This window comes from Panthera tigris, chromosome D2, assembly GCF_018350195.1.
Source record: "Panthera tigris isolate Pti1 chromosome D2, P.tigris_Pti1_mat1.1, whole genome shotgun sequence".
Classification (NCBI taxonomy): domain Eukaryota; kingdom Metazoa; phylum Chordata; class Mammalia; order Carnivora; family Felidae; genus Panthera; species Panthera tigris.
The window spans coordinates 76,877,164-76,901,978 of record NC_056670.1 but is presented as its reverse complement, the minus strand read 5'-3'; the positions used below and the strand labels follow the sequence as shown (position 1 = coordinate 76,901,978).

The following is a 24,815-nucleotide window of genomic DNA, read 5'->3' as shown; positions in this document are numbered from 1 at the left end:
AAGAATTCAATTAAATAACTTCTGTGTCATTATATTTGTATCGTGATAAAACGTCTCGGCTTCCCCCTTTTGAGACTTATTCTTGATTCTGTTAAATGAGCAAATACCTCATTTAACTTTAGGTTTCTCCCTATAGAGTGACACTGGCCAGCCTATTCTACAGGGAATGTTTGATTTCAGTACCAAGGGCTGTGCAAGTAAGTCATTTGCTCTTGTACGTTTCTTCCAAATAACTTAAAAAATAAAAGGTGGAGATGCAGAGAACCTCTTTCATTGAAACAGGATGATAGGTTTTGTGAAAATTAGTTACAAGAATGATTCAAACCACAATGAAAAGTTCTTTGTGTATTCGCAGTTGTCATCTCAAACATTTCTCATTTGCCAGTCACATCCCATTTTGTCATTTGCTTTATATCATTGTTTATGCCATATAACTTATTATACGGAAGTTAGTATTTTTTATGTCACCCAGTTTATTAATCCTTTTCCTCTATGACTTCTGGTTTCTGTGTCATGCTTTTAAAATACCTTCTCTGTGCCAGCATATTAACACAGTGATGCTCTGCTTTGCTCCTTTCACTTTACAAGATTCATCTCCGGTTTGCTCCCGCTCTGAAACCTTGCCGGACTGTATTGTATTATAAATCCCTGTGTTCCCATCTGTCTGTTTCTTTAGCCTCTACACATCTCAGGAGGTGGAGTTTGAGCTCGTGCATTATTCAATTTTAGCAGCAATCCCTGATTTATAGTAAATGTTCAGTAAATCTTTGGACAAATGGACGGATGGCCATGTGAGAACGATGACTTAATTGGATGATTGGTTAGAGGGAAAGTACATATCTAGGCCAAATAAAGTGGTATCCTTTGGCATTTCTACAGGATAGATCTCTTTATGATTTCAGCAATGTTCATTAAAGGTAAGTTTATTAAAAGATGGTTTTCTTTTAAGGTAATGAGAAAGTTGTGTTTGAACTGTCAGGTGAGCAGTGAAAATACTCTTGCGTTGGTTATTCAGACTGGAAAAGCATTGCAAATACTTTGTAATTCTGAAGTGGCAGTCCTGTATTATATTATATATGGGTTATATTTGAATTAAAAGGTTTATTTACTAATTTTTTTATTTTTATTTTTTTAAATATTTTATTTATTTTTGAGACAGAGAGGGACAGAGCACGAGCAGGGGAGGGGCAGAGAGAGAGGGAGACAGAGAATCCGAGGCAGGCTCCAGGCTCTGAGCTGTCAGCACAGAGCCTGACACGGGGCTCGAACTCACAAGCTGTGAGATGATGGCCTGAGCCAAAGTCAGATGCTCAACCGACTGAGCCACCCAGGCGCCCCAAAAGGTTTATTTTTAAACAGGTTGATTTAGAAATGTATCTAATTGAAAAAAGTTCATTGTGTGTAAAGCCCTTGAGATAACAATACGGTATAGTCTTTCCTAGTCTTGATAATTGTGTTATGTAAATTTATAGTCTAAATGCTATTTTTAACTCACATTAACTCATTTCATGATCGAACATATTAGGTAGAGTGGGGCAGTGAGAGGCTTCCCACCCAGAGTTCCAGTTGCTGCTTGCCCTTAAACAGTAGTTCTCCGTTGAGCAGTTTTGCACCCAGCCCTGCCCCATATCTAGAGACCCTTTTAATTAGGACAGCGGGGGAGGGGTCCGTGTGCTACTGGCATCTAGTGAGTAGAGGCCCAGGGTGCTGCGACACATTCTGCTGTACACATGACAGCCTCTGGCCCAAAGAATTCTCCGTCCTACCAAGGTTTGGAATCCCCGTTTAAAGGTCACCCACTTGCCATTAAAGTCTGTAGCGCTTGTTGCCGAATTACCACGGGTAATTTGACTGTTGCTGTCAGAAAGGAGCTGTCAGAAGGATTAATTTGGGGTTCACCATAATGGTCTTGAAACAAACCATCCTGTATGACCCACCAAAGAGAAGTTTCTTGTCTCTAATTCCTAACCCTGTGGAGCCATATACTCACTGATGGCTCCAGGACTGTCTTAAATTTTCTCTAGGGGGTTTATGGGTGGCCTTCATGTCAACTTAAAAGTAATTTAATGTTTCTGTACTATGAGATATAGCTGGCAAATCTTGAGGTCTGTCAGAAGGAACAGCAACAACAACGAATAAGGTCAAAGATTCCAAAATGTGATGCTTTCTTTTCCTAGTTCTTATATGCATGGTAGGGTCTGTCTTTAGTATATATAAGTCATTCTGTTTTCCTTGCTTTGTAGGAAACAAAAAACAACTTGACAGCCTAATAGCCACGTGAACTTATCCTAGCAGCTATATTCAGTTCATCTTTTTTAGTGCGGAAGCACAGTGTTGCCATCGACGTAGTCAGAGAGGAGGTTATGCTCGTTTTCAGCTTTACTGGGATTGAGGTTTGGCACATTCTGTGTTGATGTGCTTCAGCCTAGCGTGTTTGGAACTAAGGTGTCTTAGAGAAGCACATATGTTTTACGTGTTCAACTACTGTTTATCTTGCTGGGTATTCTACCTCAGTGTTGATGCTAGAATGAAACCAGTTCCCACCCCTCCAGGACTTTACATCACGGCACAGATCTTCTTTCCTTCTTGTACCTACAGATGTTCTCTTGGTTCTTAGGTCTTCATATGCAAAAATAAGGCAATGATAAGATTCTCGTATGTGACACTTCAAAAGCCTTGCAGTCTGAGTTTGTGTATTAGCCAAAGGGAAGCAATCTTGAGTAGCATAATTATCTTGGATATAGAGCAGTGCATTGAAAATGACCATGCTGAGTGACTCAGTCAGTTAAGCATCCAACTTCGGCTTGGGTCATGATCTCACAGTTCGTGAGTTTGAGCCCTGCGTCGGGCTCTGTGCTGACAGCTCGGAGCCTAGAGCCTGTTTTGGATTCTGTGTCTCCCTCGCTCTCTGCCCCTCCCCCACTTGGGTTCTGTCTGTATCTCTCTCAAAAGTAAATAAACATTTCAAAAAATTAAAAAGGGGCACCTGGGTGGCTCAGTCGCTCAGGTCATGATCTCGCGGTTTGTGAGTTCGAGCCCCGCGTTGGGCTCTGTGCTGACAGCTCAGAGCCTGGAACCTCCTTTGGATTCTGTGTCTCCTCCTTTCTCTGCCCCTCCCCTGCTCATGCTCTGTCTCTCAATAATAAAATAAATGTCAAAAAAAATTTTTTTAATTAAAAAAAGAAAATGACCACACTGAGAAGCAGAGGAAGCTCCGTGACCACTGCTGGGGGACTGCTCCCCACCTTCCATCCTGTGCCAGTGTCACCCCAGAGCCGTTTAAGGATGATTTATACTATGCACGAGTCCATGTTGCTAGAAAATCTGTGGTGTCGCACACAGTTCTCTTACATCTAGATTCTTCTGCTTGGTCTTCAGGGGTTCCCCTTTTCTTCCTGATTCCTCACCATTGGCCTTTAGACACACCTTTGTCCACCGGGGTGTGCTTCTTTCATTCTTTCTTCAAGTTCATTTCTTTCTTGTAAAAAAGAATATAAATGTAAAAGTCCAATGGTCTGCCTTATCCCACCTTAACCATTCTTTATTGGCATCCCTTCAACCGTTAGTCATATATATGTGTGTGGGTATATATGTACATATATATGTGCCTGTAATTTTTATGATTTAATCTGGGACCCATGTGGTGGTTTGCACTTAATATCCTCCATTTTTTTTCTATTATGTTCTGCATGGAGAAGTCCACTGCGCTCAGATGTCCGCCATGCCCATACCCCTTTTCTGAGGGAACTTGCTATTCCTATAGACTCTGTCAAAAGAAATGCAGCCTTTGCGTTTAGACCACCATGCCTGGTGACTGTCAAACACTGCCATCTTAATCACTATCGGACTGGGCATGAGTGCCTGACGCAAAGGTGGTCAGTCTAGGGTGGATTAGTGTCACGTAGGACTTGGCAGTAAAGCTTTGCCCCCTGAGTAGTGGGGGACCAAATCAGTGAGATCCTCTCTTAGAAGGAAGTTTCAGTTGAGATTATAGGGAGGATCAGTACTCAGTAGGGATAGTCCCACACAGTGCCACCTAGAGAAACCGTGGCAAAAGCTCAGAGTGAGTTTAAGGCTTCATAAGCACAGGTCCATAACGTTTGGATTGTGGGCAAACTTTTGTCTACGTGCACATTTATGTTGAGGATAGAGTCCTGAGATTTCTTTCATCTGGTTTTCAAAGGGATCTGTGAATCAACAGATACCAAGATGAGAGGGCGGCGAGATTAGGGGGAGGAGAAGCAGAGTCGGCAAATAGCAGATGAAAATACAGATTGGGGCCTCCTGTTGCTGAGGGGACATAGATAACCTCTTTTTGGACCTGCTTGCCAGTTCTTGAATTATGTTACCCATGAGGCCTTCATCTGGCCTGGATTTCCTCTTCTTCCTGGATAGCCTGGAATCGTCTGGAGCCTGACCCTACATGGGTAAGATTTCTGCCCTCATTTTCCTATGTGCCTCCCTGAAATGTTGTGTTCCCCTCCACCATCAGTACCAGCTACTTACTGGATCACCTGAGCGAATTTCTTTGTTTCTTCAAGGCCAGGTGCCAAACTAAGAAACTTGTCTCCCAGCAGCCTGGATGCTTTAGAGAGGCCAACGGCTGTGCTGTTTCCTTGGGCGCTCCGTGTTGTGGTCAGTACCTGATAAGTGTGTCCACATAAACCATGTGCCCAGCCAAGTTTGAGATGGAGAATAAGACAGGAAAGAGCTGGTAAATTATTCTGTATGAACAGGACCAGATAAATAGTCTTTAATCTTTCCGGTCAGAGAAACATTTTATCCTCTGTTTCTGAGATGTTGTCGGTAAGATTGTGATGGGGAGTTCAAACGAGTAGTTATTTAACCATGTTTGTGCCTGGGCTTGGTGTAGTGAGATAAATTCTACGAGAGAAAGAAAGAAAGAAAGGAAGGAAGGGAGAGAGAGAGAGAGAGAGAGAGAGAGATAAAGAAAGAAAGAAAGAAAGAAAGAAAGAAAGAAAGAAAGAAAGAAAGAAAGAAAGAAAGAAAAAGAAAGAAAGAGAAAGAGAAAGACTGACTTAAAAACGAATGTGAGCAGATGGTAGAGAACGTTACATTATCTGAAGTTTTAAAATACTGGAACAGATTGCTAAGGTTGAGATTTTGTTTTCCCTGAGAATTTTGAAAAACAAAATGATGACAAAACAGATCTTTGTTGTCCCAGAAGATAAAGGACCTTTATCCCTCAGAGACAGAGGGCCATCTCAACTCTCCTGGCCTAGCTCTATGAGCACTGAGACCGAGGTGGTGCTAATGAGTTTATAGTTTTTCCTGGGTGATGTAACAGTCACTTTTAGAACCTGGAACTACCAAGTTTAACTTAGTTTGAATAGCCATTTTTCCAGGGCTTGTTGCCGCTGACCACATGTGCGGCTAAGCCAGGCAAAATTTTCAACTTGGTTTTCAAACCAAATTAGGGTGAAGGATTGAAGTGAGGGAGAGGGCATTGGTGTAGAAAAAATCAAACAGTAGAGAATGTGTATTTTCTTTTTTCACTAATTCCCCAGTGAAGCTTTTCACTAATATTCTTAGGGAACAAAATAAGAAGTTGAAATAATGAAAATTAGAAATGTATAATTCACTGAAACTCACCGGCTGCATTTTTTTGAATTGGAGGTGGAAAAAGTTTTAAAGGGCCTCATGACCACCGTGGTGAGCCAAGTAATGAGAAGTATTAGGAGACTCTGCAAAATAATGCATCCCTTTTCCCCTTTTTTCTTACCGTTTATTTTCTCTTATCTTTGAATTTATTTCCCATGACTTTTGGGTGAACTGAGGAAAACTTCCAAAGGACGTCCTGGGGGTGCTTGTAATGCCTCTGGTATTAGTATGGAATCACATAGATCGTAGCCACATATTTTAGTTAAGAATTTGGAATTAGGCCCAGAGAAGGGACATTTCTGCCTTCTCTGTATTCAGGGTTCTGCATCCTAGTTCAGCACCTTGTAGTTGCACTGCTCTTGGCTCACAAGGGAGAAAAAACAGCAGAAGCATGATCAATTTTTTTTCATATTGATTCCTAGAAAGAAGGATCTAGAGAGATTCTAAGTATTTTTATTACTTTACTTTTAAATGTTGATTTATTGTTGAGAGAGAATGTAAGTGAGGGAGGGGCAGAGACGGAGGGACAGAGGATCCAAAGCAGGCTCTGCGGTGATAGCAGCGAGCCCAGTGTGGGGCTCGAACTCACCAACCGCGAGATCATGACCTGAGCCGAGGTCGGACACTCAACCGACTGAGCCACCCAGGCGCCCCTTTTTATTGCTTTCATTCAGCTGAAGTCTGATAAACTCATTCCAAAAGCTTCGTTCAGTCCTTTGTTGAGGTCCGAGTGATAGAGTTGGCGAGCCTTAGATGAGACTCAGGCAGTTTCACCTGTTTTGGGAGCATTAATCCACTTCCGCTTTGGACACCTTGCCACTTGCAGATGTGGCCCCAGGCCCTCACGTAGTATTCTCGGTGAGGTAGGAAGACCAGAGGGCCCGCTGCCTTATTGTTACAATTAACAGTCGAATGGTAGACCTTGTTTTTATTTCATTATTTGGAAATACTTTCTAACTTCGAGAAAAGGTGCAAGAATAAAAGTGATAAAAGGATATCCTCATACCCTTCTCTCAGATTCACTTATTGGTAACATTTTACTCCATCTGCTATCCTGTTGTTCTCCCCGCCCCCCGACCATGTACACACAGATACCTGAATGTGTGTGGTTATATAATTTACACGTACATAACATAATACATATTACTTTTTTAACTTTTGTTTTTTTACTTGAAAGTAAGTTGATTATATTATGTGATTTTTTTTAATGTTTAAAGAATTTTAAGTTTCTTTATTTTGGGGGGGGAGGGGCAGAGAGAGAGGAGGACAGAGGATCTGAAGTGGGCTCCGTACTGACGGCCGAGAGCCTGATAATGGGGCTCAAACCCGCGAACTGTGAGATCGTGACCTGAGCCGGTCGGATGCTCAACTGACTGAGCCACCCGGGCGCCCCCTATATACATAAGTGTTGTGTAGTTATTCACACAGTTGATTCCTAGACACGCTCCTAGACACAGGCGTTTGCATTGTCACCGTCTCATAGATGAGCAGCCCGGGACACAGACGGCCGGTGGGCGGACAGCTAGTTAGTGCCAGAGAACTCGCCCGCGGGCACACGTAGGCCAGAGCCGCGGCCTGCTGTCCTCTGCGACTGCCCTCGCGGCGCATTTCCAACGTGAAGGCTTCTGCGTAGGTTTTGAAAGCGCTCTGAGTGGCCACGGGTCCTCTGAGTCCGTATCTCAACCCTCCCAAGACCTGCATTTTTCTCCCCCTCGTTTTTATTTTAAAGTCCTGGGTGTGTGTCTTACGGTGGATGGTGACGTAGTTGTCATCACAGACCCGTGTGTGCGGACTTAGTGGTTATTTTTGGTGGTGTGCTTGGCCAGTTGAAGCCCCTGGACGCTGTATCAGTGGTGGCCACCGGGCCGTGCGTGTGTGTGCGCGGGGGCGTCTTCGGCTTCCCACTTGACAGGGAAAATGATGTTGTGGGTTACCAGCTCCCAGAGGTGGAGGGGCTCCTGCATTTTATTGAATATTGTGGACTTGCTTGAAGTCCAGACCTGCTTTCCCAGGTAAAATATGTAAATGTTTCTGAGAAGACCTCTCAGCTCTCCTTAACTGCTGGCGTTTGTTCTCACTTCTGGGGCCGCGAGGATTATAAAGGAGACTGAGTGGAGTGGCTTGTGCAGTTCCAGAATCCCCTTCCTTGAAATGATTATTTCCTGCTTTCTTCTATGTGCTCTTCCCCTTTCCGTTCTCGTTCTTTCTTATCTTTTTTTAATTTGAAAAGTAATTCCTCTTGTGGAAAAGGGAATAAAGGGAGTATTAAAAATAAAAGTTGCTTGCGCTTCTCTCACCCAGAGCTGATCGCTGGTGACGTTTTGCTGTGTGTCCTTAGGCTTTGGTAAATATGCAGACTGTCTTTCTCCCGCATGGTTATTAGGTGATACACGCAATCTTCTTTTCCACCTTTTTCTCACTGGTTTCACGAGCCTTGTCCCACTCTCCTTAAACCTTTTTTGTATACCCCCGATTTTAGGTGACTGCAAGTGTCATAATAATGTGCCGTAATTTACTGAGCATACATTTAAGTTCATTCCACTTGTTTTGTTACAAATAAGGCATGGCAGACATCTTTTTGCATGTTTCCTTTTGAGACATCATCGCAGAATTAGTTCTTGTGCACATTCAGTAAGGAATCCATCCGCAGTGTGTCTCTTCCTTGGGGAAATGTTCTCCCGTGGGGAGTAGAAGAAGGCCATCTACCGGAAGCTGCTTAAAATTAGATTTGTAAACATACGCTGGCATATAACGAAGGATACTTCTGTTTCAGGAGACATAAACCAGTGATTTTCTATTTTAATTTTCCTGTTCCTCTTAAGTTTTTACGTTAAGATTTGATTTGATTGCCATTAGTTCATTTTGTGAATTGATAAAATGTAAGTCAGTCTCCCCATTCCCACCGTTCTCTGGATCTATGTAGGCACTGGTACATTTTGTGCTACCTTTTAGGAGTCAGTAGTGCTGATCTCTTGAGGCTATTTTAATTTCAAGTTAAAGCGCTACAGGTGGCTTTTGTTCCTTCAGTACTTCCAGCCTTAGTTTGCAAGTTCTCAAGAGGATTGTAAGGAAAATGGAATAGCTCAGTGATGTCAGCCCTCTTTGTAATAAGGCAAATAAAAGTTCTCTTTTAAAATTTATTTCTCTTAAGAGGACATTCTGACAGGAAAATGAGGAACACGTCAAACAATATGAAAGTAGGTAATTGTCTTTTGCCATTTTTGTTCCTTTTTTTTTTCCTTCTTTAGCTGTATTTCCTCTCAGGCCATCGACAGTGAAGCATTGGCTCTGTCCCGACTTTGTTCCGCTTTTTCCTTTCCACCCCTGAGAAGGGTCACCGAATCTTCCTGCAGATGCACCTTTTCAGCTGTTTGCCTCTGCCCACGGAACCTAAGAACTCTGTCGCTGTGTGTCTAGGGCAGTGTTGTTCCCTGCTTTAATAGCCCCGGCTCTGGCTTGCTTCTCCCTGCCCGGTGCCTTGAATCTGTGATTTATGTGTTCATTTTATCTGTTGATGCCTTCCATGCCCTCCATAAAACTTACCCAACGAAGCCCGTGGCGGTCTAATGCTGATGGCTGGCACGCTACGCTTCGGTACACGTGCATGTCCGTTTTCGTCAGTTTTTTAATGCCAATTTTACTTGTTATTGTAATGATATAACTCAATTGAAAATTAAACCATTGAACGCTGTTTTAAAAAGTAGTTATTTGCATTAAACTTAATTTGAGCACTTTAGATAGATTCAAAGATGAATCATAAAAAAAAAATACTGCCAAATTAGTTGTGGATAAGATAACTAAAAGTGTTTCCAGTAAAAAAAAAAAAAAAAAAAAAAAAATCCGTAAAAATCTGGAAAGATTCTCACTTCCTAACCTGTAAGTTCTCACTGTATTTTAAAGAACCAGTGACTGAAAGTCACAGGGATGCCTACCCGAAGAAAGGGCGTGGTCCTAAATCAAAGAATGGCTGATGTATGCAGTCAAGTGTTGAAGGTATGCGTGTTTATGTGCATTTTCCTCCATACACACTGTAAGGGCATTTTCAGTTAACCTGCCACTACTCCTGCTCACTTGGGGTGTGGTGGCGTTTACTGTAAATTATTCGGTACTATTTATAATTGAAGATACTCAAGCAAATTGTGATTAAGTAGGTCTAACCAGTGGGTATTGCCATAGAGTTCACAAGCCTTCAATCTTGGCGAATGAGTAAGATTAGAGAGTAGTTGGATATGGCTTTGGGCTTGTGCACTTTCATAGTGGCCGTTTAAGTGTTAAAACCGTATTCATTCTCCTCACTCTTCTAGTCCTGCTGGGTCCTAGAGTCTTACTGTTAAACCCCAACCTATGTCCGTGTGTCTGCTCCTTGAGTTGGGTCCTGCTGTTACTGCCTCCTTGCCTAGGTTGCTTTTAGTTTCTGGAACTGTCTTTAAATGACTTGTTCAGGTTGATCTCTGTAGTTTCCATATCTGCCCATCCATAGTCTGGAGGTCAAACCTTGGTTCTGACAGCACCTTTAGAAAGTCACTGTCTTATATGTTTAATTTTGGAAACATGGGAATGTTATCTCTTTCATACACCCTTAAATTCACTATAATAGGATTTTTTTAAGAAGCCTTTTTATTGAGGCATACGACACATACAGAAAAGCACACAAAAGCATAGCACTCCATGAATATCACAGGATAAACATACCCATGGGTCCTCGATGTCTACTGGATATTGAAATTTCTGTCTCTGGCATTTATTCTATAAAGGGCCAGATAGTAAATATTCTAGGTTTACAGGCCATATGGTCTGCCTTTGTAGCAAAAGCAGCCATAAAAAATACATAAACAAATGGGCATGGCTGTGCTCTAGTAAAACTTAATTTATGGACATTGAAAGTCGGATGTCATATAATTTTCATCTGTCATAAAGTAGTATTTTTCTTTTGATTTATTTTCAACCATTAAAAATGTAAGAACCATTCTTAGGTTGTGGGCCATATGTAAATGAACAGCAGGCCAGTTTGGGCCCATGGCCATGATTTGCTGACCCCTACTTTACAGTATGCCACTGCCCTGCTTTTATTTTATGGCCCTGATGATCCAGCCTGTACACATTGAAGTGAACATCATGGTCATCCTCATCATCTAGCACCTGATAGCTGTTCTCCTGTCATCACAAAACCCACTTGTCAGGACAGTTTGCTATGTGAAGTTCAATGATAAATTTACCCTGGTGCCTCTAGAACACATATTCCCAACTTGGGATACAAATTTTAAAATAGCTACATAATTTACCTATATAATTTTAAAAGTACACTATATGACATAATAACCATGAGTTATTCCAGAGTGGTTTACAGACTAAACAGTGGTGATTGTTTGATCACCTCTGTGTACTTTTTTTTAATTTAACTTTTCAGCTATTTAATAGTTTTCAAACGATTCTAAGTTTAGGGATTATATAGTATAGTTTATCAGTCATGAAATACTTCTGTTGTGAGTCCTTTTTAATACTGTAAAAAACTATTTATCATCACCCATATGGTAATATCTCAGAAGAAACAAGTGTTTAATTCAGCCCACGTTTACTAGACCTGCTTTGAATGAGGCACTTTGAAGATCTTCAGTGAGTAAGTCACTCCGCTGGTCCTGATGAGGTAGATCTAGGCCCTGTCTGCACATAGCTTTTTGACAGAGTAAACACTTGCAAACGATCCTGCGAGATCAAATGTGGTTGGTTCTACAAGAAAGGGACAGAATGCCATGGAGTGTGCACAGATGCATGGTAGAGAAAAGTATGTATTTATCGAATCAGATTTTCCCTCCAAATTTTGAAAACTTCACACCTGCAGAAAAGTTGAAAGAACAGTACGGTAAACACCTGGACACCTTCACCTAGAGCCACCAGTGATCAGCATCTTACCACTTCATCTCTTTGTATACATCTATAATTTTCCATGTGTATGTATTTTTCTGCTAAGCTATGTTAAAGTTAGTTTCAGAGATCATGACAGTCATCCTAAGTGTTTCAGCACGGGTTTCCTAAGGACAAGGATACTCTTGTACTAAACCATGTACCGTGATCATGCTCAAGAAATTTAATATTCTTGAAACAATACAATCAAATGTGAAATTAATATTCACATTTCCCGGTTGTCCCAATAATACTCTTTCTTTCTCTCAATCAGGGATCTTATTAAAGACTATAGATTTCATTCCGTTTTATGGGTTTTTTTTTTTAAAGTTTATTTTGAGAGAGAGAGAGAGAGCACGTGAGTGAACAGGGGAGGGGCGGAGAGAGAGGGAGAAAATTAAAAGCCACAGAGCCCGATGCCTGGCTTGAACTCCCAAACCATGAGATCATGACCTGAGCCAAAACCAAGAGTCAGATGCTAACTGACTGAGCCACCCAGGCGTCCCTGTTTTTTTTTTTTTTTTTTTTTTTTTAAGTATCATTTACTCTGGAACTGTAACTTTGCTTTTTTGTTGTTGTTGCTTTTACAACATTGACATTTTTGAAGAGTTCAGTGTCTCGTAAATGTCTCATAATTTGGATTTGTCATTATTTCTTCACAATTTTATCCAGGTAAAACTTTTTAGTGCAAATACTACTGAGGTGATGCTGTGTCAGTCTCAGGATATCACAAGTCCATCTGTCTGTAGAGCTGCTTTTTCCCCTTTGCAGTTCGTGAGTAATCTGTGGGGTCATAGAGACTATGGAATCCTGTTCCCCCAACCTTTTACCCAGGGGTAGAATCTTTTTCACAATTTCTTATGATCGGTAGGATTTAGTTTAGTTTTTTTTTTTAATTTTTTTAATGTTTACTTATTTTTGAGACAGACAGAGACAGAATGTGAGTGGGCTAGGGGCAGAGAGAGAGGGAGACACAGAATCCGAAGCAGCCTCCAGGCTCCGAGCTGTCGGCACAGAGCCCGACGCGGGGCTCGAACTCAGGAGCCGTGAGATCATGCCCTGAGCTGAAGTCAGATGCTCAACTGACTGAGCCACCCAGGCACGCCGGGGTTTAGTTTTTTTAATTAAAAAAAATTTTTTTTTAATGTTTATTTTTGAGACAGAGACTGAGCATGAACGGGGGAGGGTCAGAAAGAGAGAGGGAGACACAGAATCTGAAACAGGCTCCCGGCTCTGAGCTGTCAGCACAGAGCCCGATGCGGGGCTTGAACTCACGAACCACAAGATCATGACCTGAGCCGAAGTAGGACGCTTAACCGACTGAGCCACCCAGGCGCCCCAGTTTTTTTAATTTTTAAAAAAATGTTTGTTTATTTTTGAGAGAGAGAGTGTACGTGCACGTGAGTTGGGGGAGTGGCAGGGTGGGGAGGGGAGAGAGGCTCTGAAGCGGGTCTGTGTTAACAGCAGAGAGCCCCATGCGGGGCTTGAACTCACAAACTGTGAGATCATGACCTGAGCCGAGGTCAGATGCTTAACCATCTGAGCCACTCAGGTGCTCCTGAACAGTAGGATTTTTAAAACATAATTCCATAATTCCAGTTGTTTGTAAACATCTTCGATTTAAACATGCGTTTTGTTAATGAAATACTATTGAAAGTTGGACTACAAATATATTTTTAAATAGAATTTAAACATGAATTACCATTTCATTAGGAGAAAGCAGTTAAGGTCAAGTTTCCAAAGACAAAGAGCTGAGTTCAAATCTTGGTTACATGCCTTATTGTATGTACAGACTTTCTAAGCCTCAGTGTCTCCATCTGTAAAATGGGAATAATCATCACTACTCCTTATAGGATGATTGTAAGGATTAATGAGGCAGTATGTGTAGTGCTTGGTGTAGTGCCCAGCCCATAGTCACCACTCAGTAAAGATTAGCTTATTGTCATGATTTTTACTAATACCAACATTATTTATTTAGTTATACACGCAGACATAATTTTTACTAAGAACTGGTGACTTCAAGTTATACAAAGAAAAAACATTTCTTTATTTAGTTCTTTTACCCAAATTTGATCTGAAAATATAATTAATTTCCTTTTTCCTAATGCATTTGATTTAGTTTTTAGACATTTCTTAAATATGCCTTTCAGTTAAGGGTAGATATTTTACTAAAAGTGCTTTGGAAAGATGACGTTTAATTCTGTCTTATGTGATTCTTTGCATTCATCTTGTAAGTGCCTTGTGCTGTTATTATGGGAAGGAAGCTTAGAGACTATACTGTTCCCCAAAACTACGGTTAAATAATTGGATGGAAGCTTAATTCATTTAGTGATAGATTGTCGAATCTATAGCCCAGAAATACACAGTGATGTCAGAGGATAGTGAAAACTTGAATAAACAGTCTCTATGAGGATGAAATGAAATCAGCGGGCATAGACATCATTAGCAACTAGAATTATATCCGAAGCTCTCAGGGGCCAACTGAAATTGACTCTCACTGGCCAAACTATGGCCAGTTTGAACATCAGAAAGGATAACTGTAGTGGATTGAAACACCTTAAGTATCTCTATACCTGTGAGCTCGTACCGATACAGAAGAATCATTGCTGGAGTGTGTGCTGGGGTCCACGTTGTATTACCCAGAGGCTGCGTCCCCAGAAGCCTACGGCCTGCCTGTGGATTGACAGCTTCTAAACAATCCTCAGTGCTTCACACTTTCAGGCTCAAAACCATACCAATATCATAATCCCAGGCTCTGTCGAATAGTAACTTGTCAAAATAATACTTTCCCACATCTGGAAATTGTGGATTTCAGCTTTAATTTTTATTCTGTTCCCAGAGAGTTCTGACATGGTAAACTGACAAGATGATTATACTGTTTCGATTACACCAAACTGTTATTGGGTAGAGAGGTGATGATTGGCTCCTTAAAAATTTTAGGATGGGGGCGTCTGGGTGGCTCAGTCGGTTGAGCATCTGACTTCAGCTTTGGTCATGATCTCGCAGTTTGTGAGTTTGAGCCCCACGTCAGGCTCTGTGCTGACAGCTCGGAGCCTGGAGCCTGCTTCGGATTCTGTGTCTCCCTCTCTCTCTGCCCCTCCCTCACTCATACTCTGTTTCTCTCTCTCTCTCAAAAATAAAATAAAAACATAAAAAATATTAAAAAAAATTTTTAGGATAATGTATTTCTTGTATAAAGTGAAAGTAGGGGAACTTTTTTTAATGGTTTAACCATTGAACACTTTGCTTTTATATACATATATTTTAAAATTGAATTCTAGGGGTGCCTGGGTGGCTCAGTCGGTTAAGTGTCCAACTTCGGCTCAGGTCATGATCTCACAGTTCGTGGTTTTGAACTCCACATCGGGCTCTGTGCTGATAGCTCGGAGCCTGGAGCTTGCTTCGGATTCTGTGTTTCCCCTTCTCTCTGCCCCTCCCCCACTCGTGCTCTGTCTCTTCCTCTCTCTCAAAAGTGAATAAACATCAAAAGAAATTTAAAAAATAACAATAAAATAAAATTGAGTTCTAAATAACACTTTCAGACCCTACATGAAAATGTGAAAAATTCTTAATACGTCATAAAGATTTTTTTGTATTTGGTGCATAGATGGTTTTGTCATGGGCAAAATAATGGATAAAATTGTAGCATTTATAAGGACATTAATGATTGCTGTGATCTTGGGGAGCTGTATAACTCTAAATTTTATTCTAGCGACATGGTTGAGTTTGGACCAGTGTGATATTTTAGGCTGGATGTCTTAGAAGAAATGCAGACATGAGGGTTCGCAAGTTGGCACCCAAGATTATTGGGTGTTTGTGACATAAGAAATCATTCACAATAACTTATCTACAGTTCTATGACTGGACTTGATTTGCTCACCCCGTCAAATACTAAGTTAAAAGTCGTTGTGTTCATCATAATTCTATAACTGATCATGTAGAAAAGGAGGAAGTAATCTACCAGATATGTTCTGAGCTGGCTGAAGTGTGGGCACTTCAGCTGTCACATTGACCTTCTACCAAGTACTTCCTTACACAGACACACAGAATACTGATGACATCCAAGGGGACAGGATGTAAATTCTACCCGCCCTCCTACCGCTACAGCGGGGAGGGGAAAGGTTATCCTCAGACTTGAGGCGTTTAAGTCATTTGTGATGAATTTTCCATCAGGCAGAAAAAAAGGAATGATTACCAAAGATCACACCCTGGGGATAAATATGAGGTTATAGCTAACTTCTTATTTCCCTCAGGGGTGTAATTAAACAGACTTTTACGATTAAGGTTTTCAGGCATTGAAAAATGTTTACTGGAAAAAAGTAATAGCTTCAGTTAGAGACACGATCAATCAGATACAGCTTACTGACGTTATTAAAGCTGTGTATTTGTGGTGAATTGCTGTTAGCATTTGTTTGACTCAAGGCATATCAACTTAAAGAATGTTGGAAAAATACTGCTGGTTGTATGTTTCTAATGGGTCCAGATTCTAAATGATTCTGATTAGGCAAATCTTCATAAACAGGAACATAGGACTTTGCTGACACACCGTAGGTGTTCATACTTCTGTCTGGCTTTACCTTGGGAATTTTAACAGAAAAAAGAATATTAAGATTGAGCTTATGATCTTGCCTTTACCAGTCACTGGCCTTAAGTCACTTAACTTCTCTGTCCCCCCTCCCTTTTTAAATATTAAAATGAAACTGGATACTGACTCGGGAGGTCTACAGCCCTTCTAGTTTTAAAATGATCCGATTGCCTATTTTAAGAAACACAATTTGACACATTCAGTTTAATTTAATACATATTCAATATGTATTTATTGAGAACTCAGTCCATATAAGGAATTCTGCCTAGGCACAAGGAATGCAAAGAAATGATGTACTCCCAGCTCTCCAGAAACTCCCAAGTTGAGGTTGGGGAAGGGAGGTGGGAGGTTGCAGAAGTAAGAGAAACAGCACGTAAACAGACCACTCCAGTAGCTTCGTATTAAGTTCTAGAAAAAACTTCTGTACAAACCCAGATACCCGCTAAAGACACCAGCCCTGACACTCCCAGTCTAAATTAGGTCTCCCTGTTGTACTCTCTGAGTGCTTTTTCTTCACAGTGTTTGCCACACTTTGTAATGATATGTTTCTGTGTGATTATTTTCTTAAAGTCCTCTCCCTTTGTAGACTAGGAGTTCCCTGAGAACTGAAACTCGTGAGTGTTGTTATTCACCATGGCATGCCCAAGACCTTACCTTAGAGCCTGGCAGATGGTAGGCATTTAATAATAACCCGTTGACTTGCAGGAAAGAGAGCATGTGGGATGATTCTGTCCGGGGGTGAGAGCAGTTGGTGGTGAGGTGAAGCAGAGTCCGAGGAGAGCTTGGCAGAGAAAGAGTAGACAGCACTTAGGTCCACTGGAGGCATTTAGACCCAAGTGAGTAGTCCTCCTGGTGCCTAGATGTGAGTACCCTGCGGTGAGTGTGCCCAGATAAGCAAGCAGGCTGAAAGCACATCTTGTGCCATTCACTCAGGGTGCGTGATGTCGCTAAACCAGGGAGCGAGAAGTCTGTGCGTCTGTATACATGTTGTGGGTGTAGATTGATACACCCGTGAGTGTAGTACTGTCCTTGTGCAAACACATTTAGGACCTGTTGTCATTGGTAAAATCCATACTCATTTAAAAGCATTCATGAATTTGTAGTGGCTTTTTATCTTATGTTATTTCTCATCTGCTTTAACTAAAATTACAATACTATCTTATAAAGGCCTGTGACTTTTTTGTTTTTTTTTTTTTTTACCTTAAAAAGGATTATCCTACTTTGCTATACATATTGGAGCGCCAGTAAGGGGCTTTAAATGGGGCATTTACACAGACAGTTCTCTCTGTTGGCAGTAGGAGGATGGATTCAGAGCAGGAGAACTTGAAATCAGTCCCTCTCGCTGTGGTCCAGGTAAGGACATCTCCGCCTATGGTAGGGACAGAACCAGTGACTCTCAGTGCCGCTTCTCACGCAACAGCCTGAAACCCGACAAAGCAAACGTCTATCCTGATTGTTCTTCCTAGTATGGTGAAGGCCAAATTTAATATACACACACATACACGATATTCACATGAATATTTGATCTTTAACAGAAATTAAAGCAGCTTTGGATTTCACCTTTTCGTTTTCTCTTATATTATTTTCTCTGTCTTCGTCTTTCATTCTCTTTTTTTCTTCATCCTTTTCAACTTATGACCCTTCAGTTTGAAATTAAATTTGGGCTGTAAGTTGACTCCCTGAATCTTTTCCTCACAAGCCTTCTTTGTATTTTCTAGAAGAAAAAAGATTAACCCAGGGTTTCCAAAATAAAAGCAAAGATTGTGATTAAAACTGAATTAGAATCTTTATTCTCTATTATTCACTAATAGTAAAATAAATAGCCCAGTCTTAAGGAAGCTTTAAAGTAAGTCCTGGAGCCTTTGCAAACTCTTGGATTTTAATTAAAGAAACACAGAATACCATCACTTTCTGTTTGTCAGTGGGAAAAATATGTATTTTTAAATTTTCAAAGCTTAGCCCAGCAGCACATGGAGTACATCTGTTGGCTCTCAGAACTCAGGGAACACAAATGGATTCAGATGTTTAGGCCCTTTGTCTTCACTGGTCTCCGCTCACCTCGCCAACTGAGCGTGGCACAATCCAAACACAGTTTCTGAAAACAGAGCAGCTAGAGTTACTTCTCAAGCACTCTCTTGGGGACTGATAAAGTCAATCTCTGTTTATGTAATGAAATCAGGGAGCAAGGGGTCTGCTGTAGTGCTTTGTGGATGGGATTGCATTGGTGTTGTCTTTCAGGGAAAAGACTGGATTTAATAAGCCCTTGTTCTTACTCGTTTTCTGTGTAGGTACAGCCCACTCTAATGGATTATTTTGAGCTATTTTTGTTTATGTAGTGTTAGAGCTTCTCTTTAAGCAATTGGTTTTAGTAAAATAAATAGGTTTATTGTAGAAACATAGGATACTGATATCACCTTTACCTGATAAAAAGACTTAAATGTCTGGTAACTTACTTCTCCTTTGTTCAGTGCTACTAGGGTTTACTGTGTGTGTGTGTGTGTGTGTGTGTGTGTGTGTGCGTGTGTGTGTGTGTTTAAGTAATACTGCCTTTTTAGTGTTCTTACATTTTAATTTAACTTGAACTTTTAAAATAAACTCTGCTGGTTTATCCTCTCCTCAAATACTTGCAAAATCCTTCGTATTTTTCAAAATATTTATAAAGTATTTTTGAGAGTGAAATCTCATAAAGATCTTTGCTTCAGGACCAGAGTTCAAAGGAAAGTCCGTTTGGTTTTAATTTGAAAACTGTAAAAACAAAATACCCTCAAAATGGCAGGGTGTGAATTGGTAACTTCAATTTTATTGCAATCTGCCAAGCCCATCCCCAGATGTTTCCAATTAAAAGCCAAGAATGCTAACTTGGGTGAATATCATATGAAAGCATTTCTTTACTTTTCTCTGATTTTTTTTTTTCTGAGAAAAATAACAGTCTCAATTCCTTTAACTTTAATTAAAGAAATAATTTCTCATTTGCATGTTGTTTAAATTCGTACAAAGACAATGTAACATTCAAAGAGAATTCTTACATGTCAGATTTGCAAACATGTAGTCCCGAATGCATAGAGGTTCATATATGTCGTCTTATAAAGGTGAAGTGAAAAGGCTTCTAAAAGATGTTGGAGCCCTTTAAAAGAAAATAATGTATTTCTGGATTTGCTATAATCAAAGAGTATACCTTTTAATACCCCACATTTATTTAAAAGGGGTGGTTAGTAATAAGCTTTTATTTTTGATCAGTTGTACATTGAATTGTAAGAAGTCCTTCTGTAGGAATCTAAGGTGTGATAAGATAAACCGGAATGTTATTTTGAAGCTGTCAATTTCATAATATTTCTCTAGATAATACTAAGTTACATTAGGATCCATACATGAGCTTGAAAGTTACTTCGAATATGTCATTCCATATTAAGAAAGATATATGCTGGCAATAAATTTGAATTTATGGAAACTGGCATTCGTTCAGAGAAAAGATGGAATTGATCTTTATAACTAACCTAACATTTTGAGTGTAAAGCTGAAGAGACATTGATTTTTGAAGCATCCACAAGCCACAGACACAGGACCACATACTACTAATCTGTGGAACCGAAACGGTTTCCCATCACATTTCCTATTTGGTGAAATTTTGACGGACATGTATTTGGGAGCTCAGGAAGGAGACAGCCATGTGGGTCTTGGGTCTGTTTTTGCTTTTGGTAAGTGCCTGACTTTTTTTCCAAACACGGTACCACTCAGACTTGGACATGCTACAGAAGGGACCTCTTCTGAGGAGTCTCCCAAGAAAGCTGGTTGTCTCTGCCTTGTGTTTGACCAGCAACTTGTTTATAGTCCTTGTTGCTGTGCCAGGTATCACAGCCACATCGCAGCTCTTTGTCCTTCCATGGCACCTTGTACCTACCACCCTGCATTTGCCCCTGGCTACACAAGTCACGGGATCCCATGCCTCCCTTTTCCCCAGCTGATCATGAGTGCCTCGCGAGGCTCATTCCATCTTTCCATCCTTGATGACAAGCAGAGTCCTGTTCATGTTGGACTCAGTTGTGATTTTAAGGTTTTGGGAAGTTATTTTGAAAATACTTTTGGGGCGCCTGGGTGGCTCAGTCGGTTAAGCCTCCGACCTCGACTCGGGTCATGATCTCATGGTTCGTGAATTCGAGCCCCATCCCATGTCAGGCTCTGTGCTGACAGCTCAGAGCCTGGAGCCTGCTTTGGATTCTGTGTCTCCCTTGCTCCCTGCCCCTTCCCCACTCATGCTCTGTCTCTCTCAAAAGTAAATATGAAAAGAGAGAAAATACTTTTTAACAATTGCGAATATCTTAGCATTTAGGTATAGAAAGAGAAAGGGGATCAGGAGTCTAGGTCTGAGTTCATTGCTACCATTACAGGACCTTCCTGTTTCATCTGCACAGTAGAAACAGCATCTGTTTTCATTACCTTTGTCATTTATTCGGAGATTTAGCTCCTGGGATGTGCAGTCATTACGGAGGCTGTGCTTAAACGCTGGGGGAGCTTGTTGTTCATGTTCTTTAAAAAAAATTTTTTTTAATGTTTATTTTTATTTTTGAGAGAGACAGAGACAGAATGCGAACAGGTTAGGGGCAGAGAGAGAGGGAGACACAGAATCTGAAGCAGGCTCCAGGCTGTCAGCACAAGGCCCGACGCGGGGCTCGAACTCACGAGCTGTGAGATCATGACCTGAGCTGAAGTCGGACGCTCAACCGACTGAACCACCCAGGCGCCCCGACATTGTTCATGCTCTTGTCGTCACCAGAGTGACACTGCTGAACTCTGCACAGACGAGGAGGTCTTTTCTCAGGTCATGTCTCCCCCTCCTTTTTCCTAAAATGAAACTTAACAAGCTATGCATTTTTTTTTAAAAAGACAGTGTATACCAGTAAAATAAGGAAAGGAATATTTTCAGCTCTGAGGGGGAAAAAGCTAAATTGACGCGAACTAGAAGTTTCTGACGTTCTCAAGTATGACAACCGCCGTTTAGATTTCAGTGACTCTTCTAGATCCTGTCGTGATCATGTACTTTTTAGTATCCAGTGGTAATTCACAGAACTCCTAAAGGTTGGGAACTGTTTCTGTACAGTAAAAATGCAGTGAAGCTGCCTCATAAATACAAGTTGAGCAGACACTGGTCGATTCCTATGTGTAAGAAGGGCGTATTCAAAGTGACGTCTGTGTTCAGAGAAGGAAGTAGAAAAGGCCTCCGGGCCGAGTGTCCTGCATTCATCCAGCCAGCAGTCAGCTGATGAGTAAGGTTTGGGGATACGTCAGTGAAAAAATCAGACTAAAACTCCTGACCCTGCAAGGAGTTTCCTATGGATCTAATAAGTAAGTAGGAGGAAGAGTGTTAAAAGGCGGTAAGTCCTACGGAAGAAAATAGGAGGGAGAGGTGGGCTTCCTTGAGAAGGTGGCACTGGAGCAAAAACTTAAAGTGGATGACAGTCTTGGGAATATCTGTAAGACCAGCAGAGAAAACAGCCAGAAGCCTGAGGTGGGAGCAACCAGGAAGCCAGTGCAGCCAGAGTGGAATGACGAAGGAAGGAAAAAGTCGTAGAAGACAAGCCGGAAGGGTAACATGGGTCACATCACTTAGGGCCTCGTAGGCAGTGCTGTGGCTTTGGGTTTTGCTCTGCCTCTAACAGAAGTGTGGCAGCGTAAACAAATACTCCCCATTTTAAAATGGATTGCCAGTAGAGTTAATGGTTGCCAGGGCCTTAGTGAGAGAGAAGGGACTGCTAATGGGTAGAGAGCTTTTTTTTTTTTTTTTAAAGAATGATAAAAATGTTATGGGATTAGGTAGTGGTGTTGATTGCACAACCTTGCAAAATACACGAAGCACAATGAACTGTACACCTTAAAAAGGTGAATTTTATGGTATGTGCATTGCATCTCAAAAAAAAATTACAAAAAGTGGTCGATTGCCAGGGCTGGCTAGAACCGTTTTTTTTTGTTTTTCCTCCATCTACCTAAGGTAGATTTTACCTTTAAAGATCCAGGTTTTGGGAGCGCCTGGGTGGCTCAGTTGGTTGAGCGTCCAACTTCGGCTCAGGTCATGATCTTGTGGTTGATGAATTTGAGCCCCACATCGGTCTCTGTGCTGACAGCCTGGAGCCTGCTTTGGATTCTGTGTCTCCCTCTCTCTCGGTCTCAAAAATAAGTAAACATTAAAAAAAATGAAGATCCAGGTTTTTAGGGGCACCTGGGTGGCTCAGTCAGTTAAGCGCCCGACTCTTGATTTCAGCTCAGGTCATGATCTCGCATTTTGTGAATTTGAGTCCCACATTGGGCTCTGCACTGACATCGCAGAGCCTGCTTCGGATTCTCTTTCTCTCTGCCTCTCCTCAGCTCTTGCACACATGTGCTTGCTCTCTAAATAAACAAACAAACAAACAAACAAACAAACAAACATTTCTTTAAAAAAAAAAAGATCCAGGTTTTTAACTAGTTATACCTTAAGGGAAAGTCTTAGTGTTCTTGGCTGTGCTTTCATTAGAAGTAAAGGATGTTCGTCTGTTTTAAAGTATCCTTGCTGAAATTGTTAACAATTGTGAAATCAGACTATTCCAGACACCCTTTTTATATGCACTTTACATACCTGTGTGACTCTTACTTGGTAAGAAATGATAGCAAGATGTTTTTAACCTCTGGTTAGCAAAATGAATGTAATTCTTAGGTCGACTTTTGATTAATACATTTTGCTACACTAAGATAGTCTCCATACGGTTTATTTTGTGAGTCATCTACAGGCTAGAAAATTAGATCAATGTGATAATGTTCTTCAAATTATGGTCTAAAGCATGCAAGTGAAAAGAATACCTGTTCGTTCTATTGACCAAAACCCAAAATTGAATGCCTCTTATTCCAAAAGAAGCAGTTATTTTTAATAGAAATAGAACAGGAAATGTATTTACCACCCCCACTCCCACCCCCGTTTTAGCTTTAACTTTGGAATTTCCTTGAATTTCAATCTATGACAGCCTAGTAAAGTTGACCGAAATATTATGACCATATCCTAATTTTTTCTCTTCTTTTGGTGGGGTTGTATAAGCATAATTTGGGTTTTACCAATAGTCTAAGTGGTTTTCTTTAAATGAAATGAAATCATTGAATACAGTCATGGAATGGAACATTGATTATTGCTGAGCACTCCAAGCAAAACATTCACTCTTCTGTGATAACTCAAAATGTAGAGGCCCTTAGTTTGTTTCGTGTTCCTTTTTGTTGTCTGCCCTAAAATGGTTTATAACCAGCTGCAGAAGTGATTTCTGTTGGTGAAGCTGTAGGTCAGAGGTCACCGAACTTGCTTCCCTTTGAGGACTTTGACCGGAGTGGTTGTCCCTCCCAGAAATGTGTAATTAATAATGAGGACTAGGCCTTCCCTCCTCTAAATTTGGGCTTCTTAGAAGATAGCTTTTACGTTGCCCAGGCTTCTTGAAGTGCGTCATCCGGAGCCTCCCCTCCTGGAATCGGTGCCTTTGCCGGCCCCTGGGGCCCTGTCCTTGTCAGATGGTGGTCGTGAGACGGGGGGGTCGTGAGATGGGGTGGTCGTGAGATGATGGGGTGGTCGTGAGACGGGGCGGTTGTGAGATGGGGCGTGGTGATTCTGGGGCTCCTCTTCTGAAATTGTACATCAGATTGCAGGAACGCTCAGAAAAATTGTGAGATAAGCCCTGTCAGACCAATTACGTTTTCAGAATTTCGAGTACTTGAGAAATCTATGGTAGCTCTGATTTCTTCTTCTTTGCAAAGAGTCTGCACCCTAGGAGAGGATTCATCTGCTTTCGCCTCATTGTTCCAGTATGAATGAACGTACTTAGGGGCTGATTAAATATTTTTTCTTCTGACTACAGGAAAGTATGTCCAAATCCTTAAGTAATTACATTCTTAACACAGACATTTCTCATTTTCTCACACTAGCTGCAAAGGCAGGGCAGATTCCAGGCCCTTGCGTTTCTCATTTGTGTGACGGTGACTTTCAGTGGAGCTTTAAGTACTTCCCTCCCCTCACTCTCAACCAGCTAATGTTAGAAGTGTTAGAAAGCGTAATGTTTCAAAGTGGTTTATTTCATAAAACTCTTTGTATTCTTTGGTGGCTCAGGAGAAGAGCTGCCGCAAAGCCCTGAGATAAGCCTACGCTTTGGAGGAAAATGATGTCTTCACCTAATCTAAACACTTGATTTCGGATGATGAGCAGAAGTCAAAATGTATTCATTTGTGACTCTTCAGCGAGATAAATGAAGTATTTAAAGAGTTAAAAAGAAACTATCCGACCCGCTGTTGTGAGCAAGTATTGCCTGAAAAGAACGTGACATTTTAGAAACCCTGACCCCCTGCACTCAATCCTACTTGCTATAACCTGGCGTGCGCTTCATCTTTGTCCTGGTCTGTCGCTACCGGGAAATGGTGAGTTACCTAGAGGCACTCGTTTGTTCACCATTCTGCTCCCAGCCACCCAGCGTCTGCCGCACAGTGAGGATTCGTTTCGTGGTCAGTGACTGTTTTTGAATGTCACTGTCATCGTTAAAGGCAGACATTGGGTTCAGGTGTCTGTGGATGAATCTGCATCTGTTTTTTTACTAGACATTCTTGGGGTTCTCTGCTTCTGTGTCCCTCCATCACAACAGACAAGATACACCATAACATTTTTATTACTGTTTCCTTGTTCATATTGGTAATATTTTTGTACTAAGTACAG

General features: G+C 41.2%; 1 protein-coding gene and 1 long non-coding RNA gene across 7 annotated transcripts in view; one reads left to right on the top strand and one right to left on the bottom strand.

The window, feature by feature from the left end:
- Positions 1 to 24,815, top strand: part of ATE1 (arginyltransferase 1) — a 153,908-nt gene that overhangs the window by 88,346 nt on the left and 40,747 nt on the right. The gene's annotated exons all lie outside the window — the stretch shown is intronic.
- On the bottom strand, positions 3,155 to 4,942 carry LOC122231939. The gene is made up of 2 exons (XR_006209242.1): positions 4,507 to 4,942; positions 3,155 to 3,478 (listed from the first exon to the last, which is right to left on the bottom strand). It is a non-coding gene; the product is annotated as an uncharacterized LOC122231939 (long non-coding RNA).